A 7,362-nucleotide genomic window follows, 5' to 3' on the forward strand; every position below is an offset into this window, starting at 1 on the left:
AAAAAAAAACAAATAAATTTTATGCGGTAAACATTGTTCCACACGTTATTTCCTTCTCAATAAATGATTTTTTTTCTTAATTATCTTTTTACATATGCTAATACTTTAGTTCTATTTTATAGTACAAGTATACAAATATAAATACATATATTACAAATAATTAATTCATAGTTTTTAAAAGATTCCTCTCAAATCTCAAAAAATATTCTTAAGAGTCAAGATTGGTTCTTTAACTCAATGAGTTAAAAATATTTTTTATTGAGCTAAACCCGTGAATATTCAATACCGTTTTTTGTGTTTCTTTGTTTCTATGTAACTTGCACATAGTTATCCATGTTGAGTCATCAAGTGTATTTAGTTGTTGTATTGAACAATATTTGTTGGCTTTGGACTTTAGAATTTTAACAAGTTCTTTAAAATATGAATTTAAATTTAACTAGCCTAACTATTTACCGAATAGATCGTCAACTAATTTAACTGTTAAATTTATTAAGAAACAACGTGCATAGATCCATAAAAGGTAATAGCCTGTGGGACCATGTTTATTATTTAAAATTTATAAATTTTGTTTGATTATAAGTAGATTATAGCTCGCGTTAAACGCGGAAAACGTATAAAAAAAACATATAATCGTTTATAAATATTGTATAATGATTATAAAAAAAATATATGGTTATTTGGTATTATTGAAATATGTATAAAATACATTAAAAACGATAAATATATATAATTATTGAAAGATCTCTTTGTAGACATCATTTTTTGTTTTATTAGTTGAACGATTTTCCTCGTCTTATATAGCTATGATATTTATATATTTATAAGCATTTTAATTAGACGTTCATTGCATAATAATGTTATCTAATTTAAACATATATTGACAATTAATATACCGTTTTTTCTATTGCATTAAATATTAACAACTATTTTATTTATTCAAATAAAGTTATATAATATAATTTATAAAATGTTAAATGTTATATAGATTTAATTTTAGTATATCATCAATGGAGATTCTTTTCTAAATTATGATTGGTTTATTTTAAATTGATTATAAATATAAATGCTAGCTTTTATGGTTGTTCTTATTTATTTAGTGTTCGTAAAAATTTTGCATTAGTTTTAGCGCAACTTTGAATAATTTTAGTATATCAATTTAATTTGATATATCTGTCAATTATATGAAATATCAAATAATGACATTTCATTACTATTGTGATAATTTAGTTTATATATTGTATTTTTACTAATCTTAACGGTCTTATTTTTTCTAATAACCGTAACGTTTTTACTAAATGTACTTTTTACAAATCTCCTAATATCTTATAATTTTAATTATACTTTATAATTTTTCATAACTATGTTATTTTCAAGATTGACTGATTTAATAGTGTTTTTTTTTCAGTCTATTCAATTTTATATTTCATTGTACAACATTATCGTTTGTATGTATTCTGAAATTTCACTTTAAAAATGTATAATGTTTACACCTTGATATTAATTTTTTTAATAAACTCATGTAATAATTATGGAATATATATCTCATTTTAATTAACATTCACTTCCTTTATTATATCAAATTCCTCATTAAATGGATATACTTTTGGAAAATAATAATTATAATAGGGCAGTATTATCTAAAACGTAAATGTTTGATATACTTTTGGAGAAAAAAAATCAGGATCATTAAAAAAAATTATATAAAGAAAGTACAAATTTAAATTTGTTGAAATTATGGATGAAATTACTGATGAAAATTTATTTTGGAAGGAGTTGTATTTTGTAAGGTATAATAAGATTACAAAATTTGAAATATCTATATTTGTTGTGTAAATTAATAAATTTTATTGTTATTATACGAAGATAAAAAAAAAAAAAAAAAAAAGTAGGTTGATATGATATATAAAAACATAATAATTTCAATGATATTTTAAAATAATGTCAAAATTAACTGGATTCTTATGATATAAAAATTTTAAAAAAAAAATCATAATCATCTCTAATATATAAAAGTAACATTTTCGTAATTAATGTCAATTCTCAGGATAGTTAATTTTTGTTTTGTTAAAGGTACCTAATACATTTTCATGTTTATTTGAAAAGTATCAGAAAAATAGTTAACTAATTTCATGTAATTTGTGACAAAGAAAATTGAAATATATGAATACATACATTTGATATAGGAACAAAAAATGATTGAAAAAAATATAAAAAACGAAAGAAGGTACTGACCTTCTAGCGCACAAGAGCGAATGTCGATAGCAGAGAATGATGATGGAAGTTATAAGCAATATTAATGATGTTGTAGGAGAATGTTTGAAGAAAAGAAACGATTGAAAATAAATGTGAGTCGCGGATTCGATGATAAATCGTATATGTATGTGATAATTTGAATATGATTTTTCGGTATTAATGATTTCCTAATAAAAAAAGATTTTATATTACTGGTTTACTAATATAAACGGATTTATATTAATGATTGATATTAAGGACTTGATTGAAATGATTTGTTAGTAATATATTTTTAAAATTAATCATATTAAAATCTTCATAACTGAAAATTCAAGATGTAAAATATGGAAAGTTTTTATTGGAATTAAATACATTGCATTTCAACGAATGTAAGTTATTGATTGATGATTGGAAAGTATTTATTGAAATTAAATAGATTCCATATATGGAAGATGATGTCAGCAATTTGATCTAAGGGTAGAAAAAATAAGATTGAAATACAATCCAAATTATTTAAGATGATGTTATAAAGTTTCTCTTTTAATAATATTTAAGATTTATAAAAGATAAGGATTATACATATTTAAGATTTATAAAAGATAAGGATTATACGAAACTTTAAACTTACATATCAGAATATAATATATAATATATATGAATTTTTTATGGAAACGTTTTGATGGTGAAAATCGCAATGTAAGCACAGCTCCAATCCCTACTGTATTCTTCCTCAAGAAATCTCTTCTTTATAAAGAGTACTACCATCAAGGCTTAAACCACCGTTGGACCTTATTCGTACCCAATGGAGCACAGGCAATCATCATTCATCTCAAAGCTGCCGGTAATCATGGCGACGATCGGAGAAAGGAAAGCAGAGCTCGCCGGCAAGAAACAAGAGCTGTTGGAAGCAAAGCGATTGGGAGGAGATGCGGAGTCCATGAAACAACTTGAAATCGAATGGGCGGGTCTGGAATCGGATATTGATCTGTTGGAGCACACGGCTAATGTGATGAGAACGGATCTGATCCAGCGGGGGTTGCTTGTGGCGGAGGAGATGAAATTGGGCGTCGGAACAGAAGCAACTTCATCAGTGTAATTGTAATGATTCTTCTAAGCTATTTTCGTTTTGGTTTCTTATTGATTTATTCGATTAGGTTACAATAGTTGCTTTTAATCAGTCAAAATTTTGGAATTGAAACCCGCCTTTGGTTTGAATCGACAGGCTTATTGTTTACTATAACTTCAACTGTGCAGAGTTAAAAAAAGTTAGCAAGTTTCGATGAATCATGTGAAGTTATATGTTACTGATTTCATAAAGATACAACATGTACGATTTCATTGAATCTAAGATTCAAACTTACAGATGTCGGAATTAATTAATCTGACAAAATTAATAGGTAGAAATTTTTATCAGATTGTTAATAAGGCTGCACGGTGTGGTGCAGTTTGGAGCCGTACTTGACTGCCAACTCAGTAGGGAACACCGCCCCCAGGGTGCGGTTTCCTGCAGTTGAGACCCGCGGTCGGCCTTTGAAGACCGCGAAACGTGTTTGGTTGGTCAAATTTATGACCGTTGAATGCAATTTCGTTTATTTATTTGTTTTTATTTATTTCCTTTTGTTTTTTCTTTCCTTCCTATATATACATCCGTATCAAACTTAATTTTTTTTCACAAATCACAACACAATCTTCTCTCTCAAAAAAAAAAAAAATTTTTTTTTAAAAATCACCACTCTCCAAAAAATGTCATCTTCTTTATCTTCTGAAGAATTTCAGACTATTTTTGATACCGCTATTGCGTGTGTTCAAATGGCGGAACAAACATACAACGTTGTATGTAACAACGCAGCTGCAAGTTCTCAATAGAGAACACAAAGATACATTTACAGAAATCGTAAAGAAGCCAACCAACGTTTGGTGCAATACTATTTTGCAGATAATACCACTTACCAAGGGTATTATTTTCGTAGGCGCTTCAGAATACTCAAAGGTTTATTCGAACGTATAGTTGAAGATGTAACGAGGGAGTGCAGTTTTTTCCAACAACGCTACAATGCTAGAGGTACACCCGGTTTCCCTCCGTTACAAAAATGCACGGCTACACTTCGTCAGTTAGCATATGACATTCCGCCTGATGCGTTAGACGAAAGTTTTAGGATGTCTGCTAGGATAGCACGAGACAGTCTCCATTTTTTCTGCAAAACTGTCATTCAGTTTTATGGTCCAAAATATTTACGTTAACCTACACGTAATGACATCTTGCAATTGCAAGCTCATCATGATAGTGTGCACGGGTTTCCTGGAATGCTAGGAAGCTTAGATTGTCTCCATTGGGCATGGGAAAATTTCCCTACAGCATATCATGGCCAATTTACCCGAGGTGATCATGGTCACCCAACGGTGATACTTGAAGCAGTTGCATCACAAGATATGTGGATTTGACATGCTTTTTTTGGTTCTCCTGGTTCGATTAACGACATCAACGTTCTTAACCGTTCACCAATATTTAACAACATATACGATGGATCCGCACCAGATTCTTCTTTTCAAGTGCGTGGAACGCCATATAAGTATGGTTATTATCTGGTCGATGGAATCTATCCTGAGTATGTTGTGTTTGTTAAGTCGTTTTCAGCTCCACATGGTTCTAGACGACAGAAATTCAAGAGAGCTCAAGAAAAAGCTAGGAAGGATGTTGAGCGTGCTTTTGGAGCTCTGAAGAAACGGTGGTTCATATTGAAAAAACCAGTAGCTTATTTGGGCGAGGAAAAACTTCAAGAAATCATGTATACATGTATTATATTGCATAACATGGTTATTGAAGACGAAGGAAGAGCGATATGTGCGTTTGACGAGGAAGAAATCATACCCGAGACACAACCAATAGAAATTGGTGGCGAAGAGTATATAAACAAGAGAGCAGAGATACGTTGCACTGAAACATTTCACAATCTTCGCAATGACTTGGTGGAACACATTTACGGGGTTCAAAACATTAACCTTAATTTGGATCCACCGGATGACCCCGAAGATGAGTTCTCAGAGAACGATTTTATGTAGTTTCCTTTAGTTATTTTATTTATGTTTTTTAAGTTTCTAGGGTTATTTAAATGTCATGTGTGTGTGTTTTTTTTTTTTTTGGTAACGCAATGTACTTTTTTTTTTATTTTCAAGTAATGAAGAATTATGTTTTTTTTATTAAAATAGAAGGTATATTAAATTAAATTAGTTAAAAAAAAGTTATATTAAATTAAAATACTTAAAAAAAACAAAAAAATAAAAGAAATGAAAAGTGTGGCACCACACCCTTGGTGTGGCAAGAAACCACACTTGAGTGGTAAAAAGTGACATGGCGTTGATGTGGCGGGGGAGGGAGTGCGGTTTCGATGGCACCACTCCCTCCAGCCTAATATCAACTGTGTGTATACCATTATCAAAGATGTATCTTTTTATGGTTGGTGTGATTAAAACCTTAAAATTGTTGATATTTGAAGGTTTATTAGGTTTTTTGTTGGTTTATTTGGATTGGAAGACTTTGAATTTTTTGAATTTTAAACTCTTTTGTGTCTTCTCAAAGTTTTAGATGCGATTTTTATATCTTTTCAAAATTTCAAAATGTTTGATATAAAAATTAGGGGTTAATGACTTAGGAGGGTAATAAGGTTTTCAGTTTGTCTGTATTAAGTCACTAAGGTTTTTTTTGTGCGTATTAGACCAATATGGTTGTTATTACCGTTTAAAAATAGTCATTTTTACCCTAATTATTTAGAAAACATGCTTACTAATCAATGTGATTGATTTGTTTGACTGAAAATAGTTGCTTCCATTTAAACTTATCTCACAACCCTTCCAGAACTTCTAAATCCAAAAATTCATATGATTGACGATCTTCATTACATAAATATGCAACATTTTATCAATAACTTCTTTTTTGTCATTTAAATGTTTACATGAACACATCCATACGTACAAAAACAATCTCACTTTGATACCTCTCATCAATATCTACATTTGATAACGAATGGAAATGTAAAACCAATAGGGACTTGTAGAGGATATCTATTATCAATTATTTTATATAAAACAAAACCACAACATGAACTAAGAAACTAAAGTTGCAAAATGAATAAAAAAATCAGCACATAAACAAACACATATAAACTATATACAACATATAAACGGAAGTTTATAAAGCCTGAAACTTAATGACAGGAAAAGTAAAAAACTAAAAGGAGACTTTATAGAAAGAAAGATCACCCTTACTTACCCAAATGGTTGAAGACATCAACAAGAAGATCAATCTGATCATAAAATCCACATGTTGTCTGATCATGACTTCAGTAGAACTACTGAAACGTAAGAATTGCAATTGAACTCTATTAGCATTTGAAAAAGGAATTAGGGTTCCAGAGAAGACGACGAAGGGTTAAATTTTTTTTTGACCATTTCTCGATTTGTGTGTGTCATCCTTGCGCAGGGGCCATGCTAATCTTCTCTGTATCGTTCCAATTTTATTGGATGTCCCAAAGGGACGACTATAGATGAAGAGATTCGCCATATAGAGGAGTAGCATGTTATATGGGACAACGCGAGTTCTAAACGAAGTAGTTTACTGTTGATGATCATATATTTTCAATGTCTTTAATATTATGGTTAATGACTTAGGATGTTAATAAGGTTTCCAATTTTTCCGTATTAGGTCACTAAGGTTTTTTTTGTGCGTATTAGACCAATATGGTTGTTATTACCGTTTAGAAATAGTCCATTTTACCGGTAAAAATGATTATTTCTAAACGGTAATAACAACCATATTGTTCTAATACGCACAAAAAAAAAAAAAAACTTTAATGTCCTAATACGGAAAAACTAGAAACCTTATGTGTTGTTTAGTTCTAATATTTTATTTACAGTAAAAAGTACGCAAAGATGGGAATTTGGGAATTGTATCACATATATTTTTGCTAAAAAGCCTAAAACAAAGATGTCCATCTAAAAAAAAAAAAGGATTCCATCTAAGAAAAAAAAAAGGATTCCATCTATTCGGTTCATTTTCAAATCAAAAGGTGTCCATTGACATCCTCTGTATATACATAACATCATACCTATAGATTGAAAGTTCAACACAAATAT

The 7,362-nt window shown here is 29.6% G+C and overlaps 1 long non-coding RNA gene and 1 other non-coding gene across 5 annotated transcripts; one reads left to right on the forward strand and one right to left on the reverse strand.

Moving 5' to 3' along the window:
- The first annotated feature begins 2,907 nt into the window (after positions 1-2,907).
- On the forward strand, positions 2,908-5,430 carry LOC145047372 (uncharacterized). Of its 4 annotated transcripts, none has more exons than XR_013682195.1 (3): positions 2,908-3,330; positions 3,455-3,559; positions 3,647-5,430. It is a non-coding gene; the product is annotated as an uncharacterized LOC145047372 (long non-coding RNA). The 4 variants fall into 4 exon arrangements; XR_013682196.1 differs by having other exon boundaries at positions 3,678-5,430; XR_013682198.1 differs by having other exon boundaries at positions 3,487-3,559.
- Positions 5,431-6,659: 1,229 nt separating this feature from the next.
- On the reverse strand, positions 6,660-6,765 carry LOC144999436 (U6 spliceosomal RNA). Its single transcript, XR_013660904.1, has one exon. It is a non-coding gene; the product is annotated as a U6 spliceosomal RNA (small nuclear RNA).
- Positions 6,766-7,362: the final 597 nt, after the last annotated feature.

The sequence above is a fragment of the Lactuca saligna genome, chromosome 5 (assembly GCF_052625555.1).
Source record: "Lactuca saligna cultivar CGN05327 chromosome 5, ASM5262555v1, whole genome shotgun sequence".
In the NCBI taxonomy this organism is placed as follows: domain Eukaryota; kingdom Viridiplantae; phylum Streptophyta; class Magnoliopsida; order Asterales; family Asteraceae; genus Lactuca; species Lactuca saligna.